Raw genomic sequence first — 15,564 nt, 5'->3', positions numbered from 1 at the left:
TAGCCAAAGATTATCTCAATAGACAATTAGATATCTTAAATATAGAGCCTCTAAAAGAAGCCCTAATTTTTAATTATACGCAATTGATAGATCATCATGTAAGATTAGTACAAAACAACCCTTTCATCTAGGATGAACAGCATTTCCCTGTATGATTAGTTTAAGAGAAATAGGCTGATCATCCTAAACAATTTCAACATCTTCTTGGACAATTAGTATAAAACTATTGAACTTTATCTAATATGATGCCCACTGATGCCTTATCATCCCATGCACTTCTCTGTCATCTAGTATGATAGGGGTATCTCGTCATGGATGATTAGTTAAAAAATTATGATATTCATCTAATATAATAGGTGGTGATCCCTTATCGTACCCAACAGGTTCTTTATCATCCAGGATGATCGTCATCGATCATCCTGTACTATCATATTAAATTATGTTTTACTATATTTATTCTCTTAATCACAAGATTAATTTAGGAATGATTATCCAGAATCATCTAAGATGATCAAAATTGTCCTATATGATTAAAAAAAATTAAAATATTTTTTAGCTTATGATTGGCAGAAATTTTCACGATCTGAACTAATAATTCTGGATGATATTGATCAAGTATGATTAGTTTAGTCACTTCTCAAAACTGGGACGCCCTAATTAGAGTTTCCATTTTTAATTGATCGTCTAATATAATTTTAAATGCTTGTATATGATTAGGTCAAAAATAAAGAATTCTCTAACTCATCAAACTTATCCTCCTGAGTGTGTGTACAATATTACTTAACTTGGGGTCCACTAGGTACATGACTTAACTCAAGAAAAGTAAAAGGTACATTTAATTTGAGGTTATAAACTAACTCAATCTTAGTCTACCCGATCTTGAGCTGATTTGCATTGTAAGTAATTATGTGGACCTAAAAAGTTAGTAAGTAGGAAAATTAAAAAGATATGCAATAAGAGTAATAATTAAGAAACAAGAATATTTTACTATCATCAAAATCACAGTACTTGGATCTATATTTGCAACATTTATTTTATATCAACATCAAATCAGTATATTATGTGTTCAGTATATCATATGCTTATTGTAAAGTGCATCAGTAGTATAAAATAATATTAGTATCTAAATCAGTAAAAATAATAATCCAGTGGTAGAAGTAGTAAAATAATGCATTAATAATAAATCTATGAAGTAATAATAAATTCATACAATAATAAGAATAATGCCTTGAGTATGCATTTCAAAAGTCACACTAAACAAGTAATAAGTCCTAACTATCATAGTGTTTTTTAATATTGTATTAATATCAATAAATTATTGGCTCAATAAATAGATTCATCACTCTTTACCCTTCGACATGAAAGTATGAGATGCGCCAAGAGGGGGGTGAATTATAAATTTTTGTAATAAATAAACAATCCTAAATAGGAATTCTAATTTTTTTATTTAATTTAAAAAAAAATTAACTTGATACAAAATTAAATAATTAAAACACAATTGCAACAATAGGTGGTGAAATTTTAGATTATAAAACACATATCTAGAGTAGAATTTTCACCAAGCTGTTATTGCAAATGTAAAATGCATAACATAAGTTAAGTGCAGTAAATGGAAAAATCACTCCATAAAATTTATAGTTGTTTGATCACTTGACCTATGTCCACTCCCCAGAGTCCTCCACTTTGTGAGTTTTACTACTCAAAAGTAATTCTCCTTTTCTCCCCACAACAAGGCGGAGAAGCCTTTACAAAACCTCACTTTCACCTTCCTCGATGCGGCGGAGTACCAAACGCTATGTCACCCTCCCGGTAATGGCAACAAACCTTCTCATTTTTCTCCCTCCTAGAGAAGGAAGAGTATCTTTGAGGACACAGTCCTTGAAGGATCTCCCCCTTAAAAAGCTCCCACAAGATTTTCTCGGGCCATAGGAGGAGCAACCATGCAGCAGGCTTGGAGCAACTGTGTGATCCCCTCACACTTCTCCCTCATAAAATTACCTTCTCCTTCCTCTCACAAACCCAAAAAATATATCTTTAAGTGTATCCCTCTCAAGAGATCTCCTTCTTGTCATGTTCCTCTCTCTTATTTTTTTAAAAGACAAAAGTATCATATATAAATCAGGCTCTAAGAAACCCTAAATTTTCAATTTAGCTATTTATGTTTGTACAGTATGATCCAAGATCGTACAATATGATCAGTTCAAAATAGCCTTCGTCCTGATATGAAGGAGTACGAACCAGTAATTTTTCTGAACACTATCATATAATATGATACAAATATCATCCAATATGATATGTTATATTTATTTTGTTCGTATAAGATAAATACTGGAACAAACATAACTCATCTCTGTTCATCATCTGGTATGATCCACTTTATATAGTATAATCAATTAAAAGCTTCAGGTCATCCGGTACGATGTTTACAACATCCAGTACGATTAGTTCAAATATCAAGAGATTGTCTAGTACGATGTTTGGGACGATAAAAAACAGCTTTGATTCATCGTACAGTATATAAACTATGTCATACAATATGATCACCAATTAGTAAATAATTCTTTATTTAAATAACTAATCATGGGGGTTAATTTAAGTAATTATTCAAATATTCATAATATACGATCAGATCGTATAGAACGATCAATTCAGAATTTAAGATTTAAAAAAACTTACCTAAATTAATCTGGTGGCTTGGGTTTTAAATTAAAAACATATTATACAGTAAGATGATGATCATATAGTACAATTAGTTCACGGAGATTAGTTGGGTGTGATTTATCCCTTATTGCACTTTATTTATATTTTGCATTTTACTTTCGTTAAAATTATTTGGTGAAATCATAGTTGAATTCTTTGTTGAGTAAGTTAAAATTTCATCACTTAGTGTTGCAATTATGTTTTAAACATTCACTTCCGCATCAATTTAATATTCTTGTTTAAAAGTTAAAAACATGAAAAATTAGAACTCCTGTTTATGTTTGTCTTTTTATTGCAACAAATTTCTAATTCACCCCCCCCCCCCCCAACAAATTTTTAATTCCCCCCCCCCCCCCCTCTTGAGCATCTCGTATTCTCATTTTTTACGGGTGGTAGGAAGAAGAACTAGGCTCATGTTCCAAATATAGTCAAGAATTAAGTCTATTTCATCAAACTTAGTATTTGACATGATTAGGTAGGTGAGAATAGAAAGGATTGGGGTCATGCGAATCCTATATCCAGCTTTGGGTATGATCGATGTTCTAAGAACATGTTGAATGATGTGGGCATTTTGGGTTAAAGATTGGACAAGTGGTTGGTGTTAGTTCAAGGCAACATTCCTAAGGACTGGATTGATGGAACTCCAATAAATTTCATTTATAATGTAAGAGTGGGCTCTTAGAAAGTCCGATGTATTGTACAAGATTGTCTTTTATTATTTCTAACTTTTGATGGTAGACAAAGGAGGTAAGGGTTAAGTTTTCTATATTTATAGTTAGATTTGCAAGGAACTCAAAGATGAGCTCATAATTGTAAGGGAATGCCAGGGTGAGTAGGAATTGTAAAGTAGTGGACGTAAATAGGCTCATCACCTCAAAATTTAAGGCGGTTTAATTTAGCATTCAAGAGGGGGTTATCTTGCAAGCCTTAAACTTATAACATGATTCCTCATCTTTAGTGGTCAAAAAATGATCATCGTGGCAATGAGTGTAAGAAGTGCTTCCTAGTACGAGTCGGTCGCACTTGCTTGCCTTCGAGTAAGAACAAGTGAGAGTGGGTGTACTTAGGAGAGGATGAGTGAAGCGGTCTTAGTTCCTCTTCAATTTATAGAATTTTTGTATGATTGTATAGTACAATCGCATATCATATAGTATGATAAGTAATTATGTTGTCTGGATGAATGGTTGGGAAAAGGTGGTCAAATCATATAGTACGATCAATATCGTACAGTGCGATTTGAAGAAATTGCATTCGTCCCGAGGAGTCATCGGTACGACCTGTGATAAAAATGTTCATACAATACAAATGGGTGTTCGTATAGTACGAATCTTAATTATATCATATCAGCCGACTTTAATTCATCCCAATCCATTTGTACACATGAATCGTACAGTACGAAGAAGATATATCATACAGTATAAAAGTGCAATTATATTGTATTAAATGATTTGAATGCACAGTCATGTATATCATACCGTACGATGATAATCATATAGTATGATGTGTAAAAACGAAATTGAATCTTGACCATGGGCTTAACAGATGGCTATGATCTATGTAGTTTTGATAAATCGTATAGTATGAACATAAGCCATACAATACGATGGTAAAAAAAAGTTTTGGACTTCAGTGAGGTGAGTGTGTGACGATCAGGAAACACCTTAGACTATTTTTTATTTATTTATTTATATAATCATGCATGAATATCTATGACACCAAGTTTTGTACTCAAAGTGCTAAAGGTGCATAGGCTAGTGGTTTCATGAATATGTCTACCAATTGATCTCCTGTAGATATATACTACAATTCTATATATGCTTTAGCTACATGATCTCTTATGAAGTGATGTCTAATATTTTGTTTGAGAGTATTGAATTAGACTTTTAGATATGCAAATTACACTCGTATTGACACACAAAATTGGGATGGTTCATGCGGGTATTCGAAGATCTAGAAGTTGTTGTTTCAATTATAGCACTTGTGTAACACAACTTCATACTACTATATATTTTTCCTCGACCGTGGAGAGGGCTACTAAATTTTGCTTCCTATTGGACCAGGAGATTAAGGATTATCCTATGAATTTATATGTTATATATGTGTTTTTCCTATATACCCTACATCTAGCAAAATCAGAATATGAGTACCCTAATATTTCAAAGGTGGAACTATGCCTAGGATACCAAATTCCTAAGTTTAGGGTGCCTAATAGATATATAAGGATTCTCTTGACTACAGTAAAGTGAGACTCTTTAAGATCAGCTTGAAATTAGGAACAGAGGTACATACTAAACATTATGTCTAGTCTACTAATAGTTAAATAGAGGAGAGATCCAATTATTCCTCTATATTTTTTCTGGTCTATTGATTTTTTATTTAGGTCTTTATCTAGTTAAATCGTAGAACTCATTGGAGTGTTCATGGGCCTAACACTATCCATTTCATAATTTTTTATAATATCCTTAATGTATTTAGTTTGGCTAAGAAATATTTCATTTTCCCTTTTTTTACACTAAAATCAAGAAACTAATTTAGCTCTCTCATCATGCTAATTTTAAACTTTCTACTCATTATTTTTTAGAATTCATCATATAGGATTTTATTCAAAGATCCAAATAGAATGTCATCTACATAAATATGAACAATGAGAATTTCATCTTTTAGCTTTTGTAAAAAGAGAGTGGTGTCCACATGACCCTTATCAAATCCTCTATCTAGTGAGAATGAGCTAAGTCTTTCATATCATGCTCTAGGTGCTTGCTTTAACCCATATAGTGCTTTTTTTAATTTAAATACATTGTTTGGAAATTATGAGCTTTCAAATCTAGGGGGTTGCTCAACATAAACATCTTCTTTGATTATCCCATTTAGAAAAGCACTATTTATATCTATTTGATATAATTTAAAACCTTTGAAGCAAGCAAAGGCTAAGAGAACCTTTATGGATTCTAGTCTAGCTACTAGGGCAAAGGTTTCTTCAAAGTTTATGCCTTCAATCTGGTTATACCCTTTAGCTACTAATCTAGCCTTATTTCTTACTATGATTCCTGAGTCATTCACCTTATTTTTAAAGACTCATTCTATTCCAACTACACTATGCTCTTTAGGTCTCTTGACTAATTCCCAAACATCATTCCTAGTAAATTGGTTGAATTCTTCTTGTATTGTTGAGATCCAGAATTCATCTCCTAAAGCTTGATCTATACTTATGGGTTATATTATAGAGATGAATACAGAATGACTAACCTCCTTTTTAAGTCCAATCCTAATTTTCACACCTTCCAATGGATCTCCTAAGATTAATTTTTTAGGATGACTAGAAGAGTATCTTCATTCTCTATCTCCATTCTCTAGGCAAGTCTTCCTGAGGTTCTCCCCTTTCTCCTATGGTCATAGTTTCTACTCCCTGAATTGTATCTACTTCATCTTCTTTAAATTTAAGTTTAGAGGACTTTTTTTATTCATAAAATACTACATTGGTTGATCCTTCTACTACTAAGATTCTCTTATTAAAGATTTTATAGGTCTTACCTATAGATGAATAACCTAAGAAGACACCCTCATCAACCTTGAAATCAAATTTTCCTAAGAGAAGTTTTCTATTTATTAAGATAAAATATTTTCAACCAAAGACATACAAGTGCAAAAGATTCGGTGTCTGACTCTTACGGAGTTCATAAGACATTTTATTCAACTTTGACCTAATGTTCACCCTATTTAAGACATAACATGCCATGTTTATCACTTCTGCCCAAAAATATCCAAGAAAAGTGTACTTAGCTAACATTACCCTAACAGCTTCTACCAAGGATATATTCTTTCTTTTTACTATTCCATTTTGTTTAGGAGTCCTAAGGGCAGAGAAGTTATGCTCTATTCCTATCTCTTAATAGAAGGATTCAAATTTTTCATTTTGAAACTCTCCACCATGACTATGGATTATTGAGATTTCACACCCAAATTTTTGTTAAATCCAAATGGAGAAAGTTTTTTTAAATTTGTCAAACGACTCATTCTTATGTGCTAGGAATCTTACCCAAGTGAATCTAGAGAAGTCATCTACAATCACAAATTCATAATTCTTTCCACCTAGGCTAGTTATGCTATCGGGACCAAATAGGTCTATATGAATGATTTCTAACTGCCTAGATGTATTCACATGCTTGATTAAATGAAATGATAATTTTACTTATTTTTCTAATTGGCAGTCCACATAGATGATCCTTAATGAAGTCTAACTTAGGTACGCCTCTAACTATGTTTTTCTAGGTGATATTTCTAAGTGTTTTCATACTAGCATGACATAGTGTCCTATGTCATAGCCACGAGTCTGAAAGTTCATTAGGGATGTTATGCCCTATGAACTGGCCCAAAGGCTAATTAAATGAGAGAAGTGAATTGGTAAAAAAAATATCTTTCAATCAAAATACAAATCAAAATCAATATCACCACAAAGAAAACCAAATGTGGAAATTAAATGCAGAAGTAATAAAGGAAAGAACACACCAGATTTATAGTGGTTAGGTCAAACCTTGACCTACGTACACTCCTTAGAGGCATTCTCCAAGTATTGCACTAAACTAAGTGTCTCTCCTTTAGCCCCCTCAGCCTTTAGCCCCCTCAGCTAGGCAAAGAAGCCCTTACAAAATCACTTCCACCTTCCCCAATGTGGCGGAGTCGCCGGGTCCTTTGACACCCAAGAGATCTTCTTCTTCAGTGAACTTCCCTCAAGATGAGCCTTGAATCCGACGGTATTAAGGTGCAAGCCTGCCAGAGCAACCATGTGGAATCCCCCTCCACACTCCCTTGAGTCCCCCCTCACAAGATCTAACTCCCTCTCTCAGACTTCACCCATTCATCACTCCCTTTCAAGCTCTCTCTTTAAGTCTCCCCAAAAGAACGAAGCTACAATGGCTGCCAAAGACACTTATCAAGTGTCATGACATAGCTTAAATAGAAGATCTCAAAACGAGCTCAATAATGCAAGTTGCCTATCGTCTAGGATGATACTAATATCGTCCTGTACGATCAGTGCAAAATAAGCCCAATCAGCTAGGATGATTTAAAACAATCAAAAAAAGTTTGTTCATATCATCCAGGATGATAAAATTATCATGGATGATCAGAACAAATCGTGGAATATCGTCCTGAACATCGCCTTGAAAAAGAGCTGTCCGATGTCCAATCATCCAACGTATCGTCCTGGATGATCCTACGATCGTCCAGGATGATTTAATCGTCCAATAAATTCATAATTACTTTCCTTAAATGCCAGATTAATTTTGAAAAAAATTATCCTGGATTTTCTTGGACGAAATTTTATAGTCCTGGACTATGTCCAAAAATAAGTAATTCATAAATAGATATGGTGGCAGATTCTTTCTGATCATGTGGACCTAGTCTATCCAATCTTGAGCTGGTTCCAAAGTGAAGTATGATCGTGTGGACCTGAAATGTCAGTATATAAGGCAGTCGTAGAGAAATAAAAGTGTTTGCTATCATTAAAATCATAAACCAAGAAAATAGATCCGCAACAATCTCCCCTTTTTTTATGATGGCAAACATTGCAATTTGAATTTGTAAGCAGGAAATATTTTCTCCTATTCTCCCCCTTACTAGATTAAAACTTTAAAAATAGGGGAGATAAAAAAAAAATTTTTTTTTTTTGAAAGAAAAAAAAGATGCAAATACACCAACAATAATAAGTTCTCCCCCTTTGACATTATCAGAAGGAGAAGGGACACAAACAATAAGAACAAAATGATTAAAAGACAAAAATAATCCCTGATCTAGTGAACAGAACAAATATTCTTAAAATGAGAAAGTTACCTCTTAATTTTATTCAAAAACTTAGTGAGGAATGGATTGACAATGCATAATCCAGAAAAAGTAAGAAATTTATAAATTGTTAATCCAAGCTCAAGTCCTTTTAAAGGCTCAAAAAACTTTTTAATCCAATATCCAAATCAAGGAATAAACGGAAAAAAGAAATATTAATTTTTTAAAACTCCTTCATAAAACATATCTAATAAAAGATCAATGCACGAATTGCTGAATCAAGAACCAAGATTTTCAAGCACAAGTTTCAAACATACCAAGGATTTTCTTAGGCTTTTAGTAGTATAAGAAAAAATAAGCATATTTTTTTGTGGGCTCATTTTATGCCCTTTATCACTTGATTGGCTCTTTGATCATCTTTTGATTTTTAATACACTTTGTGTATTTTTTTTTCAATTTGGCATCATTGCACATCTTTTGGTTTGGCATCATTAGCCACTTTTTTTATATTTTTAAAAATATGATTTCTTTGTTATATTTTCAAAACTAAAGTAAACCCAAATTATTAACAACACGAACAACTTGATTAAGAAAATTTTAATATGGATTCAACAATCTTGCAAAAGATTCCTATGTGATAAAAATATATATATAGGGAGATGAAAAAAATCAGTTTTAAAATCTAATTTAAAATATGATAAAGATTTTGAATCAAAAGTAAAATAACATCTTTAAAAAGAGAGAAAGAGAAACAAAATCATGAGTTCCCTTCCTCTGACTATTTTTAAAGAAATCAACCATAACTTTTAAGAAAAATACAGGAGGTAGATTTTTCATTTTATAAAAAAGTGATCGTGTGTGTTGATGAGAGAGAAACCCAAAAAAAATAACAAAAAAAGAAAAGAAAAAGATAAAAAAAGAAAATCATAAAAACAAAAAATCAAACAAAACATGCAAACAAAAAAAATACAAACAAAGGTTTAAGCACCATCTTGCTCCTGGTCCGATGCTTCAGAGACCATGTCTGCCTAAGAATTTTTTTTCTTTTCATTATTTGACCAGTTTATAATTTGCTTTAGCTTTTTCTTTTGTAGGAAGAGTTCTCAAATTAGGGCACTTATTTTTCATATGTTCATGCTTCCTACATCCAAAGCAAACAACATTAGAAGAAATCTTGACATTCTTATCACTTTTACCTTTATTCCACTTTTGTTGATGCTTATGCTTTGGTGAGCTTTTTAATTTGCTTGATCATTTATTGCTTTCATCACCAACTAAGCTACCTCTTTCCGTATTTTTAGCTTTTAGCACTATCATTTTACCTGCTTCCAAAAGTTTTTGACCCAAACTTTGCTCGTATACAATGAGTAAGCCAATCAAAATATCAATAGAATATTCATTCAAATTTTTTGATTCACAAATAGCAACAACCTTAACATTAAATTTATCTAATAGACAATGAAGAATTTTATTAACTTTTTCAAAATTTGAAAATTCTTTATCTAAAACATGCAATGATGTCACAATTTGAACAAACCTAGTATACATATCTAAGAACATTTCAAAAGGTTTCATAAAAATAATTCATAATCATGCATTAACATATTCAACTTGGATTGCTTGATTTCACTAGTGCCTTCGTATATGGTATGTAGTTTATCCCAAATTTTCTTACCAATAGTGCATATGGATATCATCATAAAATCATTAGAATTTAAAGCACATAAAAAATAATTTAATGATTTTGTATTCAATTGTGCATTGAGTTATTCTTCTCTGTTCCATTGATTAAATGACATACCAATTTTAACTCTATCTATAACACGTGACGGTGAAGAATAATCAGTTAAAATTATATGCCACATGAAAAAATCAATCAATTGTAAGAAAGTAGACATGCAAGTTTTCCAAAAATTAAATGAGATATTTTCAAATAAAGGAGGTCTGGTGATTGAATAACCTTCCTCAAAATTACGATTCCAAAAGTTAGCCGTGGATCAAAATTCAAAAGTTTTCAAAAATTAGATTTTTTGAATCCCGCTCTGATACCACTTGAAAGTGCTCTGATACCACTTGAAAGTTCGTTAGGGGTGTTAGGCCCTATGAACTGGCCCAAAGGCTAATTAAAAGAGAGAGGTGAATTGGTAAAAAAAATATCTTTAAATCAAAACAAATCAAAACCAATATCACCACAAAGAAAACTAAATGCGGAAATTAAATGCGGAAGTAATAAAGAAAAAAACACACTAGATTTATAGTGGTTCACTCAAATCTTGACCTACGTCCACTCCTTAGAGGCACCCTCCAAGTATTGCACTAAATTAAGTGTCTCTCCTTTAGCCCTCTCAGCCTTTAGCCCCCTCAGCTAGGCAGAGAAGCCCTTACAAAATCACTTCCACCTTCCCCAATGTGGCGGAGTCGCTGGGTCCTTTGACACCAAAGAGATCTTCTTCTTCTGTGAACTTCCCTCAAGACGAGCCTTGAATCCGATGGTATTAAGGTGTAAGCCTGCCGGAGAAACCGTGTGGAATCCCCCTCCACACTCCCTTGAGTCCCCCCTCATAGGATCTTCTCTCTCTCTCAGATTTCACCTATTCCTCACTCCCTTTCAAGCTCTCTCTTCAAGTCTCCTCAAAAGAATGAAGTTACAATGGCTGCCAAAGATGCTTACCAAGTGTCATGTCATAGCTTAAATAGAAGATCTCAAAATGAGCTCATTAATGCAAGTTGTCGACTTTATCATCCAAGACGATACAAATATCATCCTGAACAATCAGTGCAAAATAAGCCTAATCAACCGGGACGATTTGAGACGATCAGAAGAAGTTTGTTTATATCATCCAGGATGATAATATATCATCCTGGATTATTAGAATAAATCATGGAATATCGTCCTGAACATCGCCCTGAAAAAGAGATGTCTGATGTCCAATCGTCCAGTGTATCGTCCCAGACGATCCTGCGATCATCCAGGATGATTTGATCTTCCAATCAAGTCATAATTGCTTTCCTTAATTGCCAGATTAATTTTGAAAAAAATTGTCCTGGATTGTTCTGGACGATATTTTATAATCCTGGATGATCCCCTGGACAATGTCCAAAATAAGTAATTCCTAAATAGATCTGGCGACAGATTCTTTCTATTTTGAGCCTATCATCCTGGCCGATACAAAATCATCCAAGATGTTATTTTTTGCACAATAACGGCTGCTTTAATGAGGATGCCCTAATTAGGATTTCTAGTTTTGATCTGATCGTCCAAGACGATATAAAATCATCCCTGACAATGTTACCAAAAATAATAAACTCTAGGAAACAGCCATAAATCTTTCAAGTTACAAAGCATCATGAGCCACACCAAATACAATAGACTCAAAAAAGGAAAAAGGGTACAAATTGACTCAAACCTAGTCTACCTAATCTTGAGCTGGTTCCAAATTGCAGTCTGATCGTGTGGACCTAAAATCTCAGTAGATAAGATAATCGTAGAGAAATAAGAGTGTTTGCTATCATCAAAATCATAAACCATGAAAATAGATCTGCAACAGAGTCATCTTTATTATTTTTAAACATAATGAATATAAATTTTCAATACAATCAAGATCTAACATATAAAGATTGTTTATTCATTTTTCTTCTAATACAAGTTTATCATGTAGGCTTATCAAGCATTTGTCAGAAAGAAATTTTATGTCAAAACCTTTGTCACATAGTTGACTAATGCTTAATAAATTATTCTTTAAACTATCAACTAATAAAACATTTTCAATTAAAAAATTTTTAGCATTTCCAATATTACCTCAGCCCACCATTTTTCTGGCGGTGTTGTCTCCTAACGTCACTTTGCCTCTAGTCCTGGTATCTAGTGTAATGAACTTCTTCATATCTCCAGTCATATGTCTTGGGCAGCCACTGTCCAGGTACCACATGCTCTCTAGGTCTTTTGTGAGAGTACCCCTACAAAATCATTCAAGGGTTATATTTGGGAATCCAAGTGAGTTTGGGTTCCTCCTTATACTTGCATGATTGAGATGTATGCATGATATTCTATGATGGATGCACTTTAGGTCTCCACACTATGTGTGTCCAACGATGAATCGTGCAAGTGCGGACTATGTGATCTAACATGCCACAAGAAAAATGCCTAACACCGAGAAATGAGTTCACTAACATATGTGAGGGGTGATGCCACTTCTTAAAGTTATGTTATGAATGCAATGCTGAGGGTTTTCTTGTTTGTGCTAATAAGGATGATGTTTTATCTTTTTCAAATGCTATGATTTTTTCTTTCAATGTATTATTTTCATATTCATATATTGCCACTTCCACTTTTAGTCAATGTTCATTATTATCTATTGCTCATGTAAGTTCCTCTAATTTTTTAAAGTCTTTTTCTAATTCAATATACAATATCTTCAAGGATTCATGTGCATCAGATAATTCAATATACTTCTTATTTAATATATATCAAACTCATCAAGTATGGACATGTGATCTCTATCTAAATCAGAATATTTTTTAACTAAGTTAGTATGCTCAGTTTGTAAAATACCAAATTCAGCGTTATGATTAACATGCATTTTCTTTAACTTTTTATATGAATCATAGATTTTCTTAGAAATGATCGATAAATCTTCATATAAAAGTTGACATACGTCATCTTGATTTGATTGATCAAGATTATCGTTAGTCATTAGACACAAATTCATTACCTTCTCCTCTGCTTCTTCTTCTAGCAATTCTGAGGCCAAGTCGGCCCAAAATATAATTTATGTCTTCATCTTCCCTTTCTTATATTTTGCTTCTCCTTGCCTTTTTCCTTAGTTAGCTGAATCTTTATGTTGGGGCAATCAGCTTGGAGATAACCTAATTTCCTGCACTCAAAACAAATCATGTCATATGAAACATTAGTAGTTTTTGAGCTTTTACCTTTGTTCTAGTTATTTTAATTATGCCTTTGTTTTCTTTTCATAAAATTCTTGAATTTTCAGGTCATCAAGACTATATCATCATCTTCCTCTGTTGCAAAACTTTCACATTTTGAATTATTTGCTTTTAGGCCACCATCCACTTCTTTTCTACTGCATCATTTTGCCTTTGACTCACTCCTTACTCATAAGAAATGAGTGACCCAAGCAAATTGACAATTTAATAAATATTTAAATTCTTAGATTAAGTAATTACAGTAATTTTAGCATCATAGGAACTCGATAAGCATCTTAAAATCTTACTAACTTTTTCAGAATTAGAAATTTCTCTACCAAGTGCATACAAAGACGTTACTATTTAGGTGAACCTAGTGTACATGTCAAATATAGTTTCTCATTGCTCCATTCACAAAAAGATATTTGAGTTTTCATGTCATTCACAAGTTTAAAACATGTAGTGTAACCATCTTGAACCAACATCCACATATGATAGTCTATAGACTGTAAAAATGTAGATATTCTAATTTTCTATAAATCAAACGATATACTGTCAAACCGAGGTGGATGGGTTATAGAATAACCCTCCACAGTATTATAGTTAACAAAATGTGTCATGATCGATTTTTCAAGGTTTTCTAAAACATTATTTTGGAAACTCTGCTTTGATATCAATTGAAAGTATGAGATGCGCTAAGAGGGGGTGAATTAGAAAATTTTGTAATAAACAAATAATAATAAATAGAAATTTTAATTTTTTTATTTAATTTTTAAACAAAACTTAACTTAATGTGTAAGCAAATAATTAAAATATGATTGCAACAATAGGTGGTAAAATTTTAAATTAACATAACACAAATCTAGAATAAAATTTTCACCAAGCAGTTATATCAAATATAAAATGCAGAACATAAGTAAAGTGTAGTAAACGGAAAAATCACACCATAAGATTTATTGTAGTTTGGTCACTTGACCTACATCCACCTTCGGAATCCTCCACTCCGGAAATTTCTCTACTCAAAAGTAATTCTCCTTTTTTCTCCATAATAAGGAGGAGAAGCCTTTACAAAACGTCACTTTCGCCTTCCTCTATGCGGCGGAATACTAAACGCTATGTCACCCTCCCGGTGACGGTAGCAAACCTTCTCATTTTTCTTCATCTTGGAGAAGACATAGTACCTTTGAGGACATAGACCTTGAAGGATCTCCCCCTTAGAAAGCTCCCACAAAATTTTCTTAGGCCGTAGGAGGGGCAAGTGTGTAGTAGGCTTTGAGACACCATGTGATCCCCTCACACTCCTCCCTCATAAACTCAGCTTCTCCTTTCTCTCACAAACCGAAAAAAAATCTCTTCAAGTGGCTCCCTCTAAAGATATTTCCTTCTTGTCACATTCTTCTCTCTTATTTTTTCATAAGACAAAAGTATCATATATAAATCAGGCTCTAAGAAACCCTAAATTTTTAATTCAGCTATTTATGTTCATATAGTATGATCCAAGATCGTACAGTACGATCAGTTCAAAACAACATTCATCCTGATACGAAGGAGTACGAATAGACAATTTTTCTAAACATTATCATACAGTACGATATAAATATCGTCCTTACGATAAGTTATATTTCTTCTATTCGTACAGGATGAACACTAGGATGACCAAAACTCGTCTCTGTTCATCATCTAGTATGATCCACTTTGTACAATACAATCAGCTAAAATCTTCATGTCGTCCAGTATGATTAGTTCAAAAATCAAGGGATTGTCTAGTACGATATTTGGGATAAAAAAAAAATAGCCTCGGTTCATTATACAGTATGAACCATGTCATATAATACAATCATCAATCAATAATTAATCCTTAATTTAATTGACTAATCACGGGGTTTAATTTAAGCAAGTATTCAAATATTTGTATTGTACGATCAGTTCAAATTTAAGATTTAAAAAACTTACTTAAATTAATTTGACGGCTAGGATTTCAAATTAAAATTATATCGTACAGTACGATGTTAATCATACAATATGATTAGTTCACGGAGATTAGCTGTTGAGCCATAGTAGTTCGTAGAGTAAGATTTAAAATCATACAGTACGATCTACAAAGAATAAAAAATTTTTACTTAAAAAAATTATACCCCTATGTGTGCGCATGGTTGCTCAGTC

Source organism: Dendrobium catenatum, unplaced genomic scaffold, assembly GCF_001605985.2.
Source record: "Dendrobium catenatum unplaced genomic scaffold, ASM160598v2 fragScaff_scaffold_1390, whole genome shotgun sequence".
NCBI lineage: Eukaryota > Viridiplantae > Streptophyta > Magnoliopsida > Asparagales > Orchidaceae > Dendrobium > Dendrobium catenatum.
Note: the sequence above shows the minus strand (reverse complement) of the source record.